The sequence below is a fragment of the Gorilla gorilla genome, chromosome 8, assembly GCF_029281585.2.
Source record: "Gorilla gorilla gorilla isolate KB3781 chromosome 8, NHGRI_mGorGor1-v2.1_pri, whole genome shotgun sequence".
NCBI lineage: Eukaryota > Metazoa > Chordata > Mammalia > Primates > Hominidae > Gorilla > Gorilla gorilla.
The window spans coordinates 44,343,379-44,366,940 of record NC_073232.2 but is presented as its reverse complement, the minus strand read 5'-3'; the positions used below and the strand labels follow the sequence as shown (position 1 = coordinate 44,366,940).

The following is a 23,562-nucleotide window of genomic DNA, read 5'->3' as shown; positions in this document are numbered from 1 at the left end:
TTTACCTCCTGAAAGTTACTTCTCTCCACTTCTACCCACCCCCTCATTCCAGGCCTCTGTCACCAATCACCTAGACACTGCAGCAGCCTGAGGACATGTAAGCTTCACCAGGGCAAGGATTTGTTTGGCGCAAGCATGCGTGTCTGTGTGCATGTGTGTGTGCCTGTGTGTGTGTGCTTGTGTGTGTGTGTGTGTTGTTGTTGTTCATTGACATATCCAAAGTGTCTAAATTCACAGGGGTTAGCTAACGTTTTCTGTAAAGGGCCAGGCTGTAAATATTTTTTGCTTTTGCAGGCCATGCGGTCCCTCTTGGAATTCCTTATGTCTGTAGTTGTAGTGTGAAAGGAGACACAACTGAACAGGCCATGTCTGTGTGCCACTAAAACTTTCTTTACAAAAACATGTGATGAGGCAGATTTGACCTCTGGGTAGCGGTGTGCTCACCCCTGGTCTAGAAAATTTCTTGGCACATAGTATTTGACAAATAAATACTTTTAAGTGAAGCAGTCTCTTCTCATCAACTGTTGCTTCCCAATCAATTCTCTCTCTCTCTTATTTTTTTTTTAGATAGAGTCTTAGTGATCCTACTGCCTCAGCCTCCCAAAATGCTGCCATTATAGGCGTCAGCCACCATGCCCAGCCTCTGAAGCTTTCAGTCTTAGGATAAAGATCAACTCCTGATTAAGGCCAACACACCTGCACAGTCTGGCCCCCACTCCATTGTGGCTTTACAGTCACTGCCAAGGACTAGAGGGACCACTCAGTGACTCGGATCAGAGAGGGGGTGCTTAAAGCCAACAGATGGTGCAGGCTCACTCACCCTCCCAAGCTTCCCAGGAGCGTTTCCTCGTACGCTGGAGGCACGGAGCTCTCCCCACCCTTTCTGGACTTCCTGACATATGCCAGCTCCTTCCCACCTTTGCACAAGTTGATTGCGACTGCGGTCACCAAACCATTGTTCCTGGCCCAGCCGTTGCCTGTAGTGGGCACCTGGGGCCTTTGCACATGCTGTTTCTCCTGCCTAAAACTCCACTCTCTCTCCCTTGCTCATCCTTCAGCTCAGTCACCTCCTCCAGGAGGTCTTCCCTGATCCCCTAGGCCAGGCGCCATTAAAGCACTCTTCTTCCTAGCACTGATTCTGGCTGTAATTTTACCTGCTTATGTGTTTCATTGATGAATGTCTAGTTCCCCTACTAGAGAAGCTTCATGGGGCACAAAGACCAAGCCTGTTTTGTTCTCCATCCTATTCCTAGAAACTATTTCAGTTAGCTAGCACATAGCAGTGACTGTGAATGAATGAATGAATAATGAATGAGCGAATGGTAAAGAACTGGAGCTTTGGAACCAGATAGATTCTGGGTTCAATACCCGACTCCACCACAGGGGCAAGTCCCCAACCTCCTAAAGCCTGTTTCTCACTGTAAAACTGGGATAATGGCAGGGCCCACCAGAAAGACTTTATTGAAGATAGAATGAGTTGAGGCCCAGAAAGTCTCAGCCCAGAGCCTGGCTCCAGGCAGGTACTGTCAATGTACTGACTGGAACAGTGACAGCTCAGAAATCCTGTCATGTGAGAAATAGTTTTAAAAAATCAGAATGTTTAGCCCCGGGGAAGTAAAGATCAAAGGTAGGGGATAAACCTCTTCCATTACCTGCATATGGACCCTTCCTTGATACAGCTGTCTCAGAAAGCCATAAAGTCTCTGTCCCTATAGGTGTGCAAAAAGGAGCCGGGAGACCATGACTCGGGCACTGCAGACGGAGCTCCCGCAGGGGTGAGGGCGCCTAAGTGACCTCACGGGTCTCCTCCAACCCGGGGTCCTCCATTTCTAAGCACTTGGAGGCCTCTTGAGCTCTATCTAGTGAGGGAGGAGGCGCAGATGGGAGCGCACGAGTCGGGTGGGCAAAGGCAGCTGGTTGGAGAGAAGCGTAGGCCAAGGGGCCCCAAGGACTAGAGGGACTGCTCAGCGACTCTGGGAGCAGAGAGGGGGCGCTTAAAGCCAACAGATGGCGCGGGCTCACCTAGGCCGAGCGCCCGCTCGCCCGCCCGGGCTTCCCGGGAGCGTTACCTCGCTCTGCCTGAGGCGCGGGGCGGACGCGACGCTGGGGGCCCCCATCCCCCTGCGCGCCCCTCTGCGGGACGGCTGGCGGCCTGGCGGGGCACTGCTCTGTCTCGCACCTGGGGCCTCTTCCGCGGGCTTCCTCCCTGCCCCTTTGGGGGATTCGTGGAGTTGCCACAGCAGCCGGTGCCATGACATCGGCAGAGGGCAGCTTCGCCAGCACTGAAATATTCATGCCCTGAGCGCCCGGCCGGGCTCGGCGCCTCTCCCGGGGGTCCGGACGGGGCCGGGCGGGAGCTCGGGGGTCCTGGCGGCCTGAGGGGTGGGGGAGCGCCGAGCGCGGGCGGGCGGGCGGGCGGGGGCCGGGCGAGGCGGGAGGTGAGGGAGGGAGCTGCGGGAGGCGGGGTCTGGACGGCGGGGGCCGAGCGGGGCGGGGGAAGCAAGGGAAAGTTGATCGCGGACTTGAGCGGCGGCGGCGGCTCGGGAGAGAGGGACGCGGGCTGCAGGCGCGATGCTTGGCCAGAGGACGCGTCCGACGGCGGCCGGACGCTGAGGCGGTCGGGGCTAGGCAGCCCGGCCCGGGCATGGAGCGCGGGGTGGCAGAGCCTCTGGACGTTTGGGGCGCGCCCAGTCCGAGCCCCCGGCGCGCCTGAAGTTGCGAGCGGCGAGCGGCCCGCGGAGACCCAGGAGCTGCCGGCACGCCGCGGATGAGCTTTCGCGCCGGCGGGAAGACGCGGCGGTGGCCAGGGCCAGAGCAGGCGGCCCGCGGGGGCCGATCCGGCGGAGAGCAGAGCCCGAGGCGAGGCGCGGCGCCGCTGCACACACGCACACGGTACCCGGAGCCACTCACCGCCTCTTCCCTCCTCGCTTCCCTCTCCTTCCCCTCGCCGTTCGCCCGCCGCGCGGCGGGAAAGTTGGTGGTGACCGCGGCTGCCGAACCACTTGTTCCCAGCGCGGCCATCGCCCGTGGCGGGCGCTCGCGGCATCCTTCGGTCCCAGGCCCCTGGCCCTAGCCCCGCGCCCCGCTCCGAGCTCCCCGACGCGCGGCAACTTTTATTCCTGGGAACTCGAATTCCATTCGTGTTGGCCTTGGGAGGACAGGCATCCCATCCCCCATCCCCGGTCCTGGGACCGCGAACATTTGGGGGCTTTGCTCTCGGCGCTACGGAGAGGGTCCAGGTCTGGGGTGGAGAGATTTTCGAGAGTGGAGCGCGTTGGGATCCAATCCCCTCCCCTTCTGAGCCCTGGGTCCCCATTTGGACAGTGGGGATGGGGTGGGGCGCACCCCTACTGCGGGCTGGGCAGAGGCGCTGAGGGGAACTAAAGGCACGTAGTTCTCCCCTCCCCTCATCAGGTCCCTGTGCCCGCGGGAGACCCCAGGGGACTTACACATCCTCCCAAATTCGGTCCAGCTATGGGAAGACGCGCCCCTCGAGGAGCCGGGAGCCTTTTGCGGCTCTCGCTTCGCCTTCCTGGCCCTGGAACTGGTCCGCTACGAGCGATGCTGGCTGCCCCCAGGAGCTGGCACCCGGGAGCACTGCCCCTCATCTCCACCGTAGGTCAGCCCAGGACTCGAGCAGAGCCCGCGTGTTCCAAGGCAGTGGCGGCGCCAGCCGGCGGGCACTCTGCCTGGCTTTCTCGGAGCGGGCACCTAGAGAGGCTGCCTCTGTGCTGTGAGCAGAGATCCGATGCCAGCCGCCGCCCCACTGCGACCCCAGCCCCAGCCCTAGTGCTGTCGGCGGTCCACTAGGAGGAAATTAGCCTTTCCTCGGTAGTAATACTCCCCCATCCTCCCTAGTAATTCAGAAAGCAGAGCCTTCTTTTTCTACGTCCTTTGCCCTCTCAGACCAGAGCTGGCATTGACATTGACCTCGCTTCCAGCCCCTTGGGAAGTGCCCCAACCCTAATTTGGATTTTGAAATAAGCTAGAGAGATACAGGAGTGTGTGTGTGTGTGTGTGTGTGTGTGTATGTGTGTGTGTGTGTGTGTGTTGGGTGGAGTCAGACCCTCACACAGGGAAGAATTAGGTTGTGGGGTGTGGGGTGGGGCGGGCTTTAAGAACCTAGTTGGGGCCAGTTGCATGGTGATGATGAGTCAGCCCACGATGGGGAGAGCTGGCTTGGAGTTAGTGCTTGGTTCGTGGTGCAGGGGTAGGCGCACTGCGGTCAGCACCTACAGGGGTGGGGGCACTAGATGTTACTCTGCCAAGGAGGAGCTGGGAAGGGGCCCCTTGCCTGGGGGAACAGCAAGGCTTGGTTCTGGCTGCCAGGGCTGGGGAGGGCAGGAAGGCAGAGTGTCTCGTGGTAGAGGGTGGGTGTCCCCCGTGAGCTGGGAAGGTGGCACACAGAAGCGACTGGTGTGAACCAGGAAGCTCTGCCTCGAGTGCTGGAGGACAGCAGTGAGGGGTGGGAGGCCCAGAGCTAGCATCCTGGCCCCGTCTGTGCTGGGCCCCCATATACTTCTCGGACTTGGCCTTCCTCACCTCTAAACAGCTGGGCTCCTCACGTCTGCTTACCAAAGGGCTTGATTTGAGGGTTGTGATAGCAGATGATCCTGGTTGCCTCTGGAATAGCTCCCCCACCCAACAAGCTACCTTACCTGCAGTTTCACCATTTGAGGTTCATTTATTTGAGCCAAGTATTTTAAAGGGCACCTTCCTGAAGTGCTCATTTAAAATGCACATTCTTCTGGGAGGTGAAGGTGTAGCGGAACCTTGCTCCTCAGAGTGTGGCCTGTGGACATGCAGCATCGGCATCACCTGGGGACTTGTTAGAAATGCAGACTCCTGGGCCCCACCCCAGACCTTCTGAATCAGAATCTGCATTTGGTAAGATCCTTGGGTGACTCATGTGCTCAGTAAAGTTTGAGCTGTGGTCCACAGTGCCTTCTCTAAGAGGCATTGCATAGTTCCTTGGTGCAGAGTGTTGTATAGGGCAGTGGATAAGAACACAGAGATGAGAATGAGATTGAAACTTCTTTCTCTGGCCCGTTTTGCTAGGCTTGGATTAATAGTCCACCACTGGCCCCTTCGGGTTGTACCATGCTAATGCCACAAGAGTGTTTGTGTTTTAGGGTCTTTTAAATAGATTAGAATAACATCTCAGCTTTGTGTGCAGTCAAAACTGTACATGGAACTGGGTGCAGTGGTGAACTCCTATAGTCCCAGCTACTGGGGAGGCTGAGGCAACAGGATTGCTAGAGCCCAGGAGTTCAAGGCTGTAGTGTGCTAGGACCGTGCTTGTGAATAGCCACTGTACTCCAGGCTGGGCAATATAATGAGACCCTGTCTCTAAAAAAAACCAACAAAAACCCCTGCACATGGGCCAGAAAGAGGTGAGTGGAGGAGGCAGGGTTTCCGGAAGCTGGGTGTACACACTCTGCCTCTAGGACGCCTGAGACAGAGACTAGATGCTGTCCCTCAAGCAGAAGGAATTGAGCAACTACTCTCCACCTCATCTGCCCCTCCCAGATGGGTGGATCAGCCAATTAATAACACCTCTCAGCGGCCCTAGGACTTATGCAGAGGGGGAGGAGCATGAGAGCCAATTTGGAACAGCCTCCAGAGGGGAAGATACTGACCAAGCTCTCCCCTGACCCCAACCTGGACTGGACATCCCACTTCTACTGCCCTAAGGTGGTTTGAGGCCTCTAGCTTCAAGATACAGGGATGATGCCGAGGCATGGTGGCAAGTTATACCCCTGGTCCTCTGGATGATGACCCTGAAGCCATCAAGGCTGGCCTGAGAGTAGGAGATTTGAAACACTGCTGGAGAGATTTGGATCAGAGGCCTGGTGTAGCCGATGGTGTCACAGGTGAAAGGTCATCGCATGGCTCAGGCATCCCACCCTGCCCAAAGAGGCTGTCCTTCCCCTAAGCTATCCTCTTTCCCAGAGAGAGGGCAGCTCTGCCAGGGGACAAGGTGATGAGGAGGAACTATGGGAGACACAGTCATGGGCCTTACAAAGAGCGAGCTAATGTGAAGACATTCAGACATTGATTTGAAAATCAGTGAGTTCAAAAATAGTTAGGTTAGGCTGGGTGCAGTGGCTCACACCTATAATCCTAGCACTTTCGGAGGCCAAGGCAGGTGGATCACTTGAGGCCAGGAGTTTGAGACCAGCTTGGCCAGCATGGTGAAACCTGGCTCTACTAAAAATACAAAAATTACCCAGACGTGGTGGTGGGCACCTGTAATCCCAGCTACGTGAGAGGCTGAGGCAGGAGAATCGCTTGAACCTGGACCATAGAGGTTGCAGTGAGCCGAGATCATGCCACTGCGACAGAGTGAGACTCCATCTCAAAATCAATCGATAAATAAAAATAATAAAAATTTAAAAATAACTAGGTTAATAAGTCTCACTGTTTTCTTGAACCCCCAGGTCTTAATGTGTAAAGATGATTGTAAAAATTGACCTAATTTCCCATTGAACTCATTGTTTTCAAATTCAGTTTTACTTGTTTTTTAAACATTGTATTTTATTTTATTTTGAGCCTTGCTTTGGGTTCCTCTTGGCGCTGGGGCAATCCTGTTTGTCCATGAATAGATGAGCAAGGTCATTTACAAGTCGAACCCTACTGGATAGGTTATTTCAGGGTGGGAGTACTTTTGCCTTCAGTAGAGAAGTGCAGATCAGATTGGGTTCTTCTGTATTCCAGCCTCCTGTGCATAATGTGGGTGACACTGACGCTGCTCAGGAGTCGTCAACTCCAGGAAGCTCTCCTGAGTCCTCGGGTGGGGTGGCTGGTGCGGGTGGGCTGCCCCTCCAGCCTGTGCCTCCCTCGCTCACGGTCCTTCCTTGGTGCTTCTTACCATTCTGCATGGCTCTGGCCTCTCAGTAGCCACTGAGCTCCTCCAGGGCACAGGCTGCATCTTTTTCCTCCACACTAGTGGAGTAGTTGGTGCTCAGTAACTGTTCATTGACCCAATGGCTTATCGCTGGGTGATGGTTCTCTTACCTTCTCCAGCCCTATTCTTAAGTGATCATTAACACACCAACCGTTTGCTGTGCCTATATCCAGTTTTAACTCTTCATGGTGGTACTTTCCAGATGGGTGGTGAATGTCCACCTTGCTGTACTCTGGACTCTAGGCATCTGCTCTCGGACATTTGCATGCCTAAAGAGGCGAGGATGCAGACAAAAGAGTAAAGCATGTAACACAATAGGGAGTGGTGGGGACTGGGGAGAACTGAAAAGCATAGGCCCCATAGAGCAGGGGCAAAACCCATCTACGTGATGGAAGTCAGAATAATGGTTACTCCCGGGGGCATAACGACTGGGGCACAGGGGTGCTGCTGGCGTGCTGGACATTTCTAATGCTTGATCTGAATGTCTGCAACAGTGGTGAATGATCATTTTTGCAAAAGAGCCAATTCAGAAAACATTAGAACATTTATAGGCCATATTTATTTGGATTCAACATGAAAATGGCTTTATTGAATCCCATAGGGCAGAAAATGCATATTCTTACCAACCTTATTGACGAGAAAGGTGTCAGCCAGAAAACTGGCATATTTAAAACGTAGCCACATGGAGACAGTTTTCTAGTCTTTCAGTGTGAAAGTTGATCAGGATCTGTCATGGAGAGTGGGGTGGGCCGCTGCTGCCGCCCACAGCTCCAGATATTTGGGGCCTCAGGGTTTGCGGTCTTGGGGCCCTGTGTCACCTCGATAATAAATGTTGGCATAGCTCAATGTATTGGTGAGGGGAATGGGAATATCAGACAGCCCTTCTCAGCCTCAGGGGCTGCAGGCTGTGTTGCTGAGAGTGACACAGCAGGTTCAGTTTTAGCATTCATATTTTTTACATATTCTAAAACCCCAGGCAAGTGTTGGTTATTATTATGATCATAATGCATTCACTTCGTGATTTTCATAAGGCAGTTTGCAGGCCGACAGACTTGATATTGAGCACCAGTTCTTCCACTAGAGCTCTGAAGCCTTGGGTTTGGCTTAGTTTTCTCATCTGTAAAATGGGAATAATTTTTCAATTGCCCTATAGGCTTGCTATGAGCATTAATAAGAGGACAACTTTCCAAGGCATTGTGTAGTACCTGGCGCACAGTATACATGCAAAATGTAGTAGCTTTTATTGTATCCCTTTGACTTACTTATATGTTAGGCACATTGTATTCTAGTAAAGAGGTGAAACCTCTTCTTATTTTCAGAGCTTGACAATCTATACATTCATAAATTGAATTCTTCCTGAATGTGTGTGTGTGTGTGTATGTGTGTGTGTGTGTGTGAGCGCATGCGCACGAGTTGGATGGGGGTTGTTGTGGTTTTTCTTTTGTAATTACTTACTGATAACATTTAAAAATCCAGCTGGCCGGGCGTGGTGGCTCACGCCTGTAATCCCAGCACTTTGGGAGGCTGAGGTGGGTGGATCACGAGGTCAGGAGATTGAGACCATCCTGGCTAACACGGTGAAACCACGTCTCTACTAAAAATACAGAAAAAAAAAAATTAGCCGGGCGTGGTGGTGGGTGCCTGTAGTCCCAGCTACTCGGGAGGCTGAGGCAGGAGAATGGGGTGAACCCAGGAGGCGGAGCTTGCAGTGAGCCGAGATCGCGCCACTGCACTCCAGCCTGGGCGACAGAGCAAGACTCCGTCTCAAAAAAACCAAAAACCAAAAAACAAACAAAAAAAAAACAAATCCAGCAGTCTGTATAAACATCTAGACTTCTGGCATCGCTGATTAGAACTGGCAACATTGTGTCCATGTTCCCAATCAACAGTTGAACAGTTGTTGGTTGGAGCTGAGTTGCCAGTACCCCTTTCATTTGCTTGCTTTCTCTCTTTCTTTCTTTCTTTTTCTTTCTTTCTTTCTTTCTCTCTCTCTCGCTCTTTCTTTCTTTATTTCTTCCTTCCTTCCTTCCTTCCTTCCTTCCTTCCTTCCTTCCTTCCTTTCTTTCCTTCTTTCTTTCTTTCCTTTCTTTCTTTCTTTTTTTTTTTTTGATGGAGTCTCTCTCTTTCGCCAACCTGGAGTGCAGTGGCGCAATCTCAGCTTACTGCAACCTCCGCCTCCCGGATTCAAGTGATTCTCCTGCCTCAGCCTCCCAAGTAGCTGGGACTACAGGTGCACACCACCACGCCCAGCTAATTTTTGTAGTTTTAGTAGAAACAGGGTTTCACCATGTTTACCGGGATGGTCTCGACCTCTTGACCTCGTAATCTGCCCACCTCGGCCTCCCAAAGTGCTGTTTTCTTTTAAAAATTATTTAATGGGCCAGGCACAGTGGCTCATGCCTGTAATCCCAGTACTTTGGGAGGCCGAGGTGGGTGGATCATTTGAGGTCAGGAGCTAGAGACCAACCTGACCAACATGGTGAAACCCCGTCTCTACTAAAAACGTAAAACATTTAGCTGGGCATGGTGGCACATGCCTGCACTCCCAGTTTTTCGGAAAACTGAGGCAGGAGAATCTCTTCAACCCGGGAGGCAGAGGTTGCCATGAGCCGAGATCGTGCCACTGCACTCCAGCCTGGGCGGCAGACCAAGACCCTGTCTCAAATAAATAAATAAATAAATAAATTCACGGAAGAATACATACATAAAATAACATCAACAGATCTTAAGTGGAAGTGGTGAATTTTCGCATATATATACACCTGTGTAACCGCCTCACTGCCATGGAGATACAGAACATCTCCAGTGCCTTGGCAGGCTCTCTTATGCCCCCTCCCACCCCATGTTATCCCACTCCAGAAGTAACTACTCTTCTGACTTCACTCTGACTTATGTCGCCCCTGTGAGTTTTGCCTGCAGCTGCCTTTTAGATTTACGTGAGCCTGCAGCTTGCAGTTCTCCACAGTCCCGACCATTCCCTATTGCCTCACTTTGGACCCCACTTTATTCATTTCCAATACCCCCTTGCTCCTTTAGCCATTTGAGTTTGTGACCTGTACTCAAGGTCTGGAAGTGTTCTCAGAGATCAGCTAGTCTTACCATTTTATAAGTGGTGAAACTGAGACTTGGAGTCAGAGAGTAAGCTTGTTCAAGGACCCCAGATGAAGCTCAGCCTGAATGCTGGCCAGTCAAGGGCAGAGCCCTGCTCCTCCCGCTCCAGCACAAGGAGTGTTGAGGAGGGCGGGCATGCCTTGTCTTTCAGACCCCAGCAGCCCCAGGCCTGGCCCTGCAATCAGCCACCCAGAGCCTGCCACAGGCCAATCAGCCGAAGAGGGTGGGAGTTTTTTTCTAGCCTGTGTCTTCCTGGAGATGCATCTTCCTTGAGGCAGGCGGTTAGCGATATCACCTTCCTCTTTAAAGGCCATGCTCCATTTGGAGAGGACCTGAGATGCCATTTGTGACAAGGGCCATGCACATCACCTTGATTGTGTCTGTTTCTGAAAGAAGGCTGTAATTTGGGAGCCAGTGAAAGCAAGGGAGGGAGGGAAGTAGAGGAGAGAGCAAGAGAGAGTGGGAGGGTAGAAAGGGAAAACAAAAGGGGCAGCCGCGACTCTGTCTGGGTTTCCATTTGTATCACTAATTCTGTCCCCGAGGAATGCTGGCTTTCCCTGGCTTCGGGTTAGTGTGGGTTGAGTCCCTCTGAGGGGTGCCCTTTAGCTCTGCCCACTTTTCTTCTGTTCTTTGCCTACAGAGACAGGAGATTAGCCATCCTGCCCTGGCTTATAAGGGACTTTATTCCCTCCAGCCCCCCATGTTCCTTCTCCTGCTCCGAACTGCCCCTGGCTCGGGAGGAGGCTGATCTTGCCCTTCTTTTCTGGAGCCAGGATCACTGATGTCATCTCCAGGGAACCAGTGGCAATGGAACTCTAGGCTAGGCCTTTCTCAGACACTCTATGGGGGCCTAAGGCTTTGTCTTAGAGGGTGAGGCACGGGTGGACTTTTTTTTTTTTTTTTTTTTTTTGAGACAGTGTCTCTCCCTGTCGCCCAGACTGGAATGAGTACAGTGGTGCAATCTCGGCTCACTGCAACCGCCACCTCCCGGATTCAAACAATTCTCCTGCTTCAGCCTCCCAAGTAGCTGGGACTACAGGTGCATGCCATCACGCCAGGCTAATTTTTGTATTTTTAGTAGAGACGGAGTTTCACCATGTTGGCCAGGTTGGTCTTGAACTCCTGACCTCAGGTGATCCACCTGCCTTGGCCTCCCAAAGTGCTGGGATTACAGGCATGAGCCATCGTGCCCAGCCACGGATGGACTTTCACTAGAAAACCAGAACATAACTGGGTGGTGGGGTGGGGGATCCTTCCAAACCCATCCTGTCTGTGCTTTAAGATCTCACATCTACTGTTGGGGAGGCCATTCCTCAGCCAATACTGAGCATCACCTGTGTCCCAACCTCCGTCTAGTTGCTGGGACTTCAAGCTGAGAGTCCACAGCTGCACTGCCCAGTAGAAAAATAATGCAAGCCACATGTGCAGTTTTAAATTTTCTAGTATCCACTTGGAAAAAGTTAAAAAAAAGCAGGTAATTTTTTTTTTTTTTGAGGCAAGGTCTTTCTCTGTTGCCCAGGCTAGAGTGCAGTGGTGAGATCACAGTTCATTGCAGCCTTGACCTCCTGGGCTCAAGTGATCTTCCCACCTGAGCCTCCCAAGATGTGTCTCCCTATCTCTGTGCTCTTTCTGTGAGAAGGATAAGTATTAAATTCATCTTTCTGTTGCTTTCTGCTTTTGGGAGTTTTCCAAGCAGGGAGTGACACAGCCTAGAAAGCTAAGGAAGTTGCAGCAACGTGGAGTGTTTGAGGCTTTCCTCTGGGGAAGAGGGTCTGGCCTGTCCACAGCAGAGGGGGCTTGGATGCCAGAGTATCATGGGCACTTAGCAGACCTGGGGCAATCTCTGGGGGCAGAAGCCCTGGGGCCAGGTAAATGCAAACTTTCCATGCTGTCTGCACTTCTCCTGTGATATACCCTGGGCCAAGGGTGTCAGGGTTCCCCCAGGAGGCATTCAGGTGGCTCCAGGGTCCAGACAACTGGGAAGACACTGTGGCAAACTGCACATACTTACCTCGGCTAATGGGGGCCCCTGCTACTGTTTGGTCTATGTTGCTAAGCAGCAGTACAGAACAGCTTTTAGGCTTGCCGGACACTTTGATTTTTCAAAAGAATCTAAACATCGATATTAAAAAAAAATCTTTCTATTTGAGATGTTAGCAACGAATTTAATATTTGAAAACACAGCGAGGCCATTCATTCATTTAGGAAATAGTCATTAAACGCTTACTGTGTGCCAGGTGCTGTTTTAGGCCCTTGGGGTCCATCAGTGGCCCCTACCCTTGTGAAGTGTCTATGGTAGGGAAAACCCTTTGGCAAGCTGCATGTGGCCCATAGATGGCCAGTTTATGACCATAGACTTAGTGTCAGAGCTGACAGTAGTAATGAGAAACATTTATTAAGTACTTACTGTGTGCCAGGCCCTGAGCTTAGCACTTCATCTAAAATACCTCACTTAGTCCTTACAACAACCCTACGAATTAGGGTCAGCTGTTACTCATATGTTACAGGTGAGAAATATGAGGCACAGAGAGGTTAAGCAATTTGCCCAAAGTCACATAGCTTGCAGGCGGTGAGGCAGATTTTTTCATGAAGGCAGTCTGATTCCTTGATCATTACTTTGTACTGCACTTACAGAAGGCCAGAGCCAAACCTTTCGCTATACAGATGGAAACTGAACTCAAGAAAGGACAAAAGTCCCACCTGGGATCCACAGAGAGGCAATGACAGAGCTGGGGCTGGGTTCTGGGTCACCCCCTTTCTATCCAGCCCTGCCAGGTGTGTTTATTACAGTCCTGACTTCCCCTATAATTGATCCTGGGCTGAGGTTGAATGTTCAGGCGCCTCCAGCATTTGGGCAGGGGATGTGAGAGAGTGAGGCTGGCTGGGATTTAAACATCCATGGGAGTGAATGAGGTGGATGGTTTTCTACCCTGAGCAGGTTGCCCCCATCTGGGAAGGCCATGTATGTCAGGGTCTCTGCACTTGCCTGGACCCCAGCCCTTCCCGTCTGTAAAGCTAGGGGTTTGCATGCAGTGGTGTCTATAATTTAACCCCAACCCCACACCTTTCCCCGCCATTGGCCAGGCTGGCTCAGGAGCTCTTGGGTATTTCTGGCCATGCATCTTAGTCCTAAGCTGACCTTAGCCTGGGCTTTCTGGGTCTTGACCCAAGTAACCTTATCAGAGCTTGTAGTTTTATCATGTTGCTGTATGTGTGGTAATCATGAGGCAGTGAAATAGGTGTGAATAATGAAGAAAAATGCCCCCGGCAAGTGTGTGAAGACTTCAGTGATAGTCCTTTCATTGACCCAAGTGCTTTAATTCTCTGAGCCACAGTTTTCTCATCTGTAAAATAGGGGGAAAATCCCCTTCTGACCAATCACTTGATTCAGTGAGTAGGGGGCTCTCATGAGAGACATAAAAGTGCTCAACAAAATGAGTTGCGATAACCTAAAAATCGTGCTATGCAAATAGTATGTGTCATTGTAATTAATTTTTACTAAGTATTAATGACTTGAATTATGTGGGATTTACGAGATATATGCAGTTGGACATTTAAATAACATGATGATCTCGAAACCCCAGGAGCAATGTCTTTGCAATGGCTTGATGTAACTCTTTATGCTCACTCTTAACAATTTGACATCCATCTTTTTTGGATTTGTACAAGTCAATTGATATTTATTAAGCACCTACTGTTTGCAGGATACTATGCAGGGCACACTGAGATACAGAAATAGACAAAGCATGGCCCTTGTCCCCCATGAGCTCTCACACTTATTCAGAGTGCTGTATTCAGGGCAATCAATTCAGGATGTGTGTGTGTTAGAAGAAGAGAGAGAAAGAGAGAAAGAGAGAGAATTGCGTCTCCTTAGGAAATATCAGCATCTCGTGCCTGACTCAGCCAAGGCCAAGGTTTTCCTTCTCTGATCTTCCTCACTGCCCCCAAATTCTCCCCCTCACCTGAACTGCTGGTGACCACTGGGTCTGAGTTACCATGGGATGGCTACATCCTAGGAGGGGCTGGGACAGGCATGGGGTGTAGAGAGTGGGGGTGGCCATGGGCTAGGACCTGCCAGGCAGCTGACCTGCCAAGCTGTGTCTGCTCCCTGCCTGAGGGCTGTTGGAAACTGGAGCTCAGGCCGGAAGAAGGGAGCCATGAATAATACAGCGGGAGAGAGGCTGTTAACTAGGTGACCTCGTTGCACCTGTGTGTTTCACAGCTTCCTTGGGAGCCGCTGTGGAGGGCCTGGGTGTCAGGGGCAAGGGCAGAGGGGAATGGGAAAGGCCAGGTGTAGACATAGTTTATCTGTTTTTCCTTCCTACTTTCCTTTAAACTGCCTGGCTCAGAAGTCCGTGGTACTAACTTGCTGCCTCTCCTTTCTAGTGTTGATGCAGACGGCCTTGGCCATGTGTGCACGTGTGTGTGTGTGTGTGCATGTGCATGCATTGGCTGATGTAAGGGTGGGCTTTCTCTTGCACCCTGCCCCTTGGCCTGATCACAAGGTTTGTTTGCTGAACTGGATATCAGGCCTGCCCCTAGTCTCTGGAACAGACGTGTGATGTCACTTTTAAGTATCTGGCTGCTGTGGACTAAGAAGGCTCCTGGGCAGGACTTTTTGGCTCCTGAGGCTTTGGCCTCTGACAAAGGGGCCCTGTTTGATGTAAGGGGTAGGGGATTCCCTGGTGTTCCCTTCTAATGTGTGGGGTCCATCATGAAGCTCTGGCTAAACTCATCCAGACCTGACACAAAGGGGCTGGTGAACCCCAGTACCTCTCAGGTAGACAAAGAAAGTCTCTGAGCATAGGTGAGGGCCTCTTCCAAGGGCAATGAGCTTAAACTCATTGTTTAAGAGCAAAGGGAACTGAGAGGAAACTGTACCGGGAGGGGTTAAAGGCAGACCCAAGGAAGAACTGGTTATGTGGTATGTTGGGTAAGGGATGGAGGATGGGGAGGCGCTGGAATTCATTCCCAGAGTAGACTGGCTTTACCTTCCACGTGGCTGTTTCCTGACTGCTGGCCTGGGGGTGGGATGGATGAAATGATCTGGGAGTGGAAAGCAGAGGGCACCTGGGCAGTGCTTGGGACAGGAAAAGGTGCCCTTGGTGTCTACTTCCTCCTTTGTCCTGAGTGCTGTCAGCAGGGGCCTGACCCCTGAGGAGCTCTAAGACCCTCTTCCCTAGGACTAGAAAGGGACTTCTCTCCCCAGACCCATGCTGCAGCCTCAACCTGCTTCCCCAGGCTTAAGAGCCCAGTCCCATGGGCTGGGGCCTGCCTGCTTCCCTGAAGTCTTAGAACCAGGCTTTCAGGAGGGTACACACCTCATCGCTGTCCACAGACACACTGGCCTGCCTGTAAGAAATGGGAAGCATCTCTTCCTTTGTGCCTGGTCTGGGTGGGTGTGGCCAGGGCTCTGAGCACTAGGCCTTACCTCTGGGCCCATACCCTAAATGAGAGGAAGTGTTTCTGGCTCTGGAGCCAGACCACCCAGGTTCAAATCCTAGCTCTTTCACTTATGAACTGTGTGGGCTTCTGGCAATTTAATTAATCATTACTCATCTGTGTCTTGTTTTCTCTTCCGCAAAATGAGAATAATAGTACCCGATTCAAAGGGTTATTGGGAGGATTAAATGAGTTATTGCACATAAAATGCTTAGAAAAAGTGCTTGGCACATAGTAAATGTTCAACAAATGTTGCTATTGTTTATTATTATGCTACTGTTATTCTCAGCTTCTGCATTCTGGGAGCTCACAGTCTTGCAGGCTGCCTGGGGGTGCCAAGAGTAACTATCATACCTATGAGAAAGGCTGTAGGTTGAGGGGGTGCAGTCCTGGAAGATTTCCAGGACTGGGAGGTCCCTTGCCCTGAAGCTGTAGCTTTGCTCTATGCCCACCAGCACTGTGCTTCCCATGGCAAGAGGGCAGGAAGAGAGGCAAAGCAGGACAGCTGTTAGTAGCACTGATGTTGGTGCTAAGGGACTTCTTAAGGCAACTTTTTAAATGAAGTATAATACATGCAGAAAAGTGTGCTAATGTGTTTATCCTGAGTTGTTACAAAAGGGCCATGCTCATGTAACTGCCACCCAGACTAAGAAAAAAGCGATTACCAGAGCCATTACCCGTCATCCTCTGAAGTTAACTCCTATCCTGACTTCTAATACAATAGATTCATTTTGCCTATTTTGAACTTTATATAAGTTGAATAATGCAGTGGGTTCTCTTTGTGATGTTTCCTTCTGCTTAACTTGTTTGTGGGAGTCATCCTGTTGCGTATAGTTAATGTGTTTCTCTTTGTTGCTGCGTAGTATTCCATGTTGTGAATATACCACAATTCATCCATTCTACTGTTGTTGGACTGGCGGGTTGCTTTTATTCTTGGCTATTACAAAAGAGGCTGTTAAGAACATTTGTATGTGTGTCCTTTGGTGTACATATAGGTATATGCAATTCTATAAGTATTTGACTATCCTTTTACCAACACGAGCTTTAGAGCTTAATTACTATAGCTTTACAGATGTAGTCTTGATATTGCCAGTGTAAATTCTTCAGTTTTGTTCTTCTTCAAGACTCTTGTTTAATTTTGGCTTTCTGCATTTACATATACATTTTAGAATTGGCTTCTGAAATTCCATAAAAACCCTGCTGAGATTTTGATTGAGACTGCATCAAAAATATGTAAGTCAATTTGAGGAAAATTGACATCTTTACAATATTGAGTTTTTCAATCCATGAACAAGATATACTCCTCTATTTTTCTAAGTTTTAATACATTATATTCAATAATGCTTTTTAGTGTAGCATTCTTATATTTTTAAAACTGGATTTCCTTCTATGTGTTTTATGTTTTTTGATACTATTGTAAGTAATTTGAAATTTTTTCATTTTGTATTATTAACTTGTCATATAGAAGTATAACTGATTTTTTTCATTGATTACACAACCATTGTTAAATTTACTTATTTATTCTTATAGGTTATTGCATTTTTTGATTTTTTAAAACATATGTGATTATGTTTTCTATAAATAATAACAGTTTTATATCTTCTTTTACAATACTTTTATCATTTTTCTTGCTTTATTGCAATGGCAAGGAGTTGTAGCATAATATTGAATGGAAGTGGTAATAATAAGCATACTTACTTCAATTCTGGTATCAAGGAGAAAGCTTTCAATATTTTATCATTAAGTGTGATGTTTGCTGTAGGTTTCTTTTAATAGCTGTCATTTTTCAAATTAGGAAAGTTTTCTTCTAATTTTTTTCAAAATTATAGTAAAATGTACATAACATAAAATTTACCTTTTAAACCCTTTTTCAGTGTGCAGTTCAGTGGCATTAGTATATTCACAATGTTGTGCAACTATCACCACTATGCATTTCTAAAACTTCTGCATCATCTGAAATAGAAATACTGTACCCATTAAACAGTAACTCCCCATTCCTTCTCCCATCTACCCATGTAACCTTGATCCTAATTTATTTCTCTATGAATTTGCCTATTCTGGGTATCTGGTATGAGTGGAATCATACAATATTCATCCTTTTATGTCTGGCTTATTTCACTTAGCATAATGTTTTCAAGATTCATCCATGTTCTAGTAGGTGTATGAATTTAAGGCCTTTTAAAAGCTGAATAATATTCCATGTATGAATGTACCATATTTTATATCCATTCATCTGTTAATGGACATTTGGATTGTTGCCACCTTCTGGTTCTTATGAATAATGATGCTATGAATGTTGGTGTACAAATACCTGTTTGAGTCTCTGCTATCAGTTCTTTTGAGTGTATACCTAGGTGTGGAGTTCCTGGATAATATGGTAATTCTATGTTTAATTTTTTGAGGAACTGCCATACTGTTTTCCATTGTAGCTGCACCATTTTATATTCCCACTAGCAATGTACAAGGCTGACAATTTCTCCATTTCCTTACCAACACTTATTATTTTATTTTATTTTTCAGAGATGGTTGTCTTGCTGTGTTGACCAGGCTGGAGTGCAGTGGCCACACTAAACTGTAGTGCACAGTTCTAAACTACACTACACAGTTGTGCACTACCGTTTAGAACTCCTGAGCTCAAGTGATCTTCACGCCTCAGCCTCCCAAGTAGCTGGGCCTACAGGAGTGCACCACTGCACCCAGATAATTTTTTTGTTTTTGGATAATAGTCATCCTAATGGGTGTGAAGTGGTATCTCACTGTGGTTTTGATTTGCATTTCCCTAATGGCTAGTGATGTTGAGCATCTTTTCACGGGCTTATTTGTATATCTTTTATGGCAAAATATTTTTGAATTGGGTTGTTTGTCTTGTTGCTGTTGACTTGTAGGTGATCTTTATATATTTTGGATATTAATCCTTTATCAGATGTATGATTTACAGATATGTTCACCATCCTCTGGGTGGCTTTTTTGCTCCATAGATAGTGTGCTTTGATGCAGACAAATTTTTAATTTTGATGAAGTACAAATACCTTTTTGCTGTTGTTGTTGCCTGTGCTTTTGGTGTCATATCCAATAAATCATTGCTAAATCCAATATCGTGGTTTCCCCTGTGTTTTCATCTAAGAAGTTTATAGTTGTGGTTCTTATGTTTAGGTCTTTTATCTGTTTTGAGTTAATTTTTGTATATGGTATAAGATTAGAGTCCAACTTGATTATTTTGCATGTGGATAGACAGTTTTCTCAGCATCATTTGTTGAAAAAACTGTCCTTTCCCTATCGAATGATCTTAGCACCCTTGTTAAAAATCAACTGCTTGTTTACGTGACAGTTTATTTCTAGGCTCTCAGTTCTGTTTCATTGGTCTGTAAGTCTGTCTTTATGTAAGTTCCACCTTTTTGATCACTGTAGCTCTGTAGTAAGTTTTGAAATAGAAAGTGTGAGTACTCCAACTTTGTTCTTTTGTTTTTTCAAGATGGTTTTGACTATTTGGGGGTACTTTGAGATTCCACATAAAATCTTAGAATGGGTTTTTCTATTTCTGTGAAAAACACCATTGAGCTTTTGATACGAATTGCATTAAGTCTGTAGATTGCTTTGGGCAGTAGTGTATCTGAACAATAGTACTATCTTAACAATATTAAATATGGTATCTTAACAATACTAAGTTTTCCAGTTTATGAACATGGGATGTCTTTTCACTTATTTATGTCTTCTTTACTTTCTTTTCCTTAAAATTTTTTTTTTAGAGATGAGGTCTCACTATGTTGCCCAAGCTGGAGGCAAACTCCTGGGCTCAAGTTGATCCTCTTGCTTCAGCTTCCCAAGCACCTGAGACTACAGGCATGTGCCACCATGCCTAGCTTAGCAATATTTGTTAGTTTTCAGTGTACAAGTTGTTTGCTTCGTGGGTTAAATTTATTTCTAAATATTGTCTTCTTTTTGATGCTGTTGTAAATGGAACTGTTTTCCTTATTTCCTTTTCTGATTGTTCATTATTGGTATTTAGAAATACAACTGATTTTTGTGTGTTGATTTTTTGTACTGCAATTTTGCTGAATTTATTAGCTCCTCGGTTTTGTGTGTGTGTGTGTGTGTGTGTGTGTAATTGTTAGAGTTTTTTGCATGTATGATCATGTCTTCTGCAAAGAGAAATAATTTTACTTCTTCCTTTGCAATTTGCATACCTTTTCTTTCTCTTTCTTGTCTAATTGCTCTGGCTACAACATCCAATACTATGTTAAATGGAAATGGCAATAGAAGGCATCCTTGTTTTGTTCCTGATCTTAGGAGAAAAACATTCAGTCTTTTGCCATTGTGTATGATACTAGCTGTGGGCTTTTCCATTTATGGCCACTTTTGTTCCTTTTTGTTAAGAGTTTTTTCATAAATGTGCATAGAATTTTATCAAATGTATGTTTGTGTCTATTGAAATGATCATATAATTTTCCTTCTTTCTTCTGCTAATGTGGTAAATTACACTGGTTGATTTTCAAAAGTTAACCAACCTTGCATTCTTGGAATAAATCCAACTTTGTCATGATGTGTTATTCTTCTCATAACCCCTTATCTGTTATTGCAATAGCTACAACAGCTTTTGTTTGACTGTATTTTGGCATAAATGAATTGCTAATGTTCTGCTTAAGATTTTTTTCATCTGTGTTCATGTGATTTTTCTTTCTTGTAAAATCATTGTCAGATTATAGTATCGAGTTCTGCTGACCTCATAATACAAATTGGGAACTGTTCCTTCTTTTTCTGTTTGTTTTCTGGAGGAGTGTGGATAAGATTTGTGTTATTTTTATCCTTAAAAGTTTAGAACAATTCGATGGAGAAGCCATGTGAGGTTAGATTTCTTAGTGGGAAAGTTATAAAGTACAGTTTCAATTTCTGTAATAAATATAGGACCATTTATATTCTTATGTTTTTGGGTGTCAGCGTTAGTACATTGCATTTTTTAGAATTTTATCCATTTTATACATAATTCCAAATGAATTGACATAAAGTTATTTGTAAAATCTCCTTAATTGTCCTCATGCATTTTTATACTCTCTATAGAATCTACAGTGATATCTTTTCATGGATGAAATTGGTAACATGTACCTTCTCTTTCATTTTTATTTCTTTATTATTATTGTTATTATTTTTTAGATAGGGTCTCACTCTAGTGCCCAGGCTGGAGTGCAGTGGCATGATCACAGCTCACTACAACCTCTACCTCCTGGGCTCAAGCAACCCTCCTGTCTTAGCCTTCTCAGGAATGCACTATCACACCTGGCTAATTTTTAAATTACTTGTAGAGATGAGGTCTCGCTGTGTTGCTTAGGCTATTCTTCAACTCCTGGGCTCAAATGATCCTCCTTCCTCTACCTCCTAAACTGCTATTACAGGCGTGAGCCACTGTGCCCAGCCATCCGTCTCATTTTCTTTGTCATCTTGTTGATCACTGGATTAATCAATTGTATTGATCTTTTCAGAAAAACAACTTTTCAGTTTTACTGATTTTTGTGTATTAAATTTTGTGTTCTATGTCATTAATTTTTCATCAGAATTTGTATTTCTTTTCTTCAGTTTTAATTTACTTCTTAAAATACTTTTTGAGATACATACATAGCTCATTGTTTTATAGATTTTCCTCTTTTCTAAAATCTGAACTTAAGGCTGTAAATTTTCTTTTAAGCACAGCTATTAGTATGTCACAAATTTTGATGTCATATTTTTATTGTTGCGAGGTTCAAAGTGTTTTCTAATTTCTGTTATAGTTTCCTCTTTGATTTATGGGTTTTTAAACCTCATTGCTTTATTTCCAAACATTTGGAGATTTCATACTTTTTACAGTTGTTTTTAAGCTTAATTCTGTTATGATCAAAGAATATACTTTTACTGATTCCAGTTCTTTGACATGTTTTGAGAGTTACTTTATGTCCCAGCATGGGGAATTTTTATAAATATTTTTCATTGTCCCACAAGAATAGTGTTTATTCTGTTATTGTATACCGTGTTCAATTTTATCAATGAGGTTAAATATGTACATCTTATCATTCAGATATTGGTGTCCTTACTGATTTGTTTTTCACCTTTTCTATGGTTATTGAGTGCAGTGGCATGATCTTGGCTCACTGCAACCTCCACCTCCCAGGTTCAAGCAATTCTCCTGCCTCAGGCTCCCAAGTAGCTGGGATTACAGGTGCGCACCACCATGCCCAGCTAATTTTTGTATTTTTAGTAGAGAAGTGGTTTTACCATGTTGGCCAGGTTGGTCTAGAACTCCTGACCTCAAGTGATCCGCCCGCCTTGGCCTCCTGAAGTGCTGGGATTACAGGCATAAGCCACTGTGCCCAGCTATAGCCTGTATTCTTAACTTATTAGAGTATTTTTTTTCTACTATCTCTTGGACAAAGCTAGGACTTTGGAACACTTTAACTCCATTTACTCCATTTCTACCTTTAGTGTTAGTGGTTGTTATAAATTTTAATTGTATATATATTTTAAATCCATAAGACATTATTTTCTTTCAGACAGCATTCGTTTGCTTACATATTTACCCTGATATTCTTTATTCTTCATTGTATTTTACATTTTCCTTTGGAGTAATTTTCTCATTGTCTGAAGATGTCTCCTTTTGGTGTGGATCTGCTATTGAATTTTTGCAGTTTTTGCTCATCTTCGAATGTATTTATTATACCTTTGCTTTTTATTTTTAGAGACAGGGTCTCACTCTGTCACCCAGGCTAGAGTGTGCAGTGGTGTGATCATAGGTCACTGCAACCTTGAACTCCTGGGCTCAAGCGATCCTCCCACCCCAGTCTCCCAAATAGGTAGGACTATAAGCATGTGCCACCATGCCCGGCAATTTTGAAGGATATTTTTACTGAGTATAAAATTTTCTTGTCACACTAAAGAGGTCATTCATTTCATTGCCTTCTGGCTCCCATTATTTGTTTCAAAAAGTCACCTATAAGTTTTGTTAGCACTTTTGAATTAATGTGTCTTTTCTCTCTGGCTCCTTTAAATTTTTTTTCTTTTTTTGTTTTGCCTTTGGTTTTCTTTTTTTCTTTCTTTCTTTTTTTGTCTTTTCTTCTTTTTTTTTTTTTAATTGAGACGGAGTCTGTCTCTGTCACCCAGGCTGGAGTGCAGTTGCATGATCTCGGCTCACTGCCAACCTCTGCTGCCCGGGTTCAAGTGATTCTCCTGCCTCAGCCTCCCAAGTACCTGGGACTACAGGCGCACACCACCACACCCAGCTAATTTTTGTATTTTTGGTAGAGACAGGGTTTCACCATGTTGGCCAGGCTGTTCTCAAACTACTGACCTCAGGTGATCCGCCTGCCTCGGCCTCCCAAAGTGCTGGGATTACAGATCTGAGCCACCGTGCCCGACCTTGCCTTTGGTTTTCTACAGTTATACTTTTATTTATCCTACTTTGTATCCTTAGGATTTATCCAATCTTTGGCTTGATATTTCAATCAGTTTCAAAAGATTTTTGGTCAATATATTTTCAACTATTGCTTCTGACTTAATCTCTCTCTTTCTTCAGGACTTAAATTATACACATGTACTAGATACTTTCACCATGTCCCATATATCTCTTAAGCTATTTTATCACTTTCTCATCTGTCCTTCTTTTTCTTTGAGACAAGTTCTGTCTCTATCACCCAGGTTAGAGTGCAGTGGTACAATCTCAGCTCACTGCAATTTCCACCTCCAGGGCTCAAGCCATCCTCCCAGTGCAGCCTTTCAAGTAGCTGGGACTACAGGTGCTCACCATGATGCCTGGCTAATTTTTGTATGTTTTGTAGAGATGGGGTTTTGTCATGTTGCCCAGGATGGTCTCGAACTCATGAGCTCAAGTGATCAGCCTGCCTTGGCCTTAAAAATGCTGGAATTACAGGCATGAGCCACTGCACCCAGCTCATTCCAGTTATTTTCTGCGGGTCTATTTTCAGTTCACTCATCTTCTCTTCAACTGTATCTAATTCACTGTTAAACCCATCTATTAAGATTCTAATTATTGTATTATTCCTTTTGGGAATTTATTTTTATTTGTTTTGAAGTTTCTAGTTCCTTGGTGACATCATTCATCTTTTTTCAACTATTGTCTTGAA

General features: G+C 46.3%; 1 protein-coding gene across 1 annotated transcript in view; it reads left to right on the top strand.

Annotated features, from left to right (window-relative positions):
* The first annotated feature begins 2,512 nt into the window (after nt 1–2,512).
* CDH23 (cadherin related 23) overlaps nt 2,513–23,562 on the top strand; it is a 419,032-nt gene continuing 397,982 nt past the window's right edge. Inside the window, exon 1 of the mRNA XM_063709996.1 lies at nt 2,513–2,892. The gene's annotated coding sequence lies outside the window, so the exon portion shown is untranslated. The remainder of the gene's footprint in view (nt 2,893–23,562) is intronic.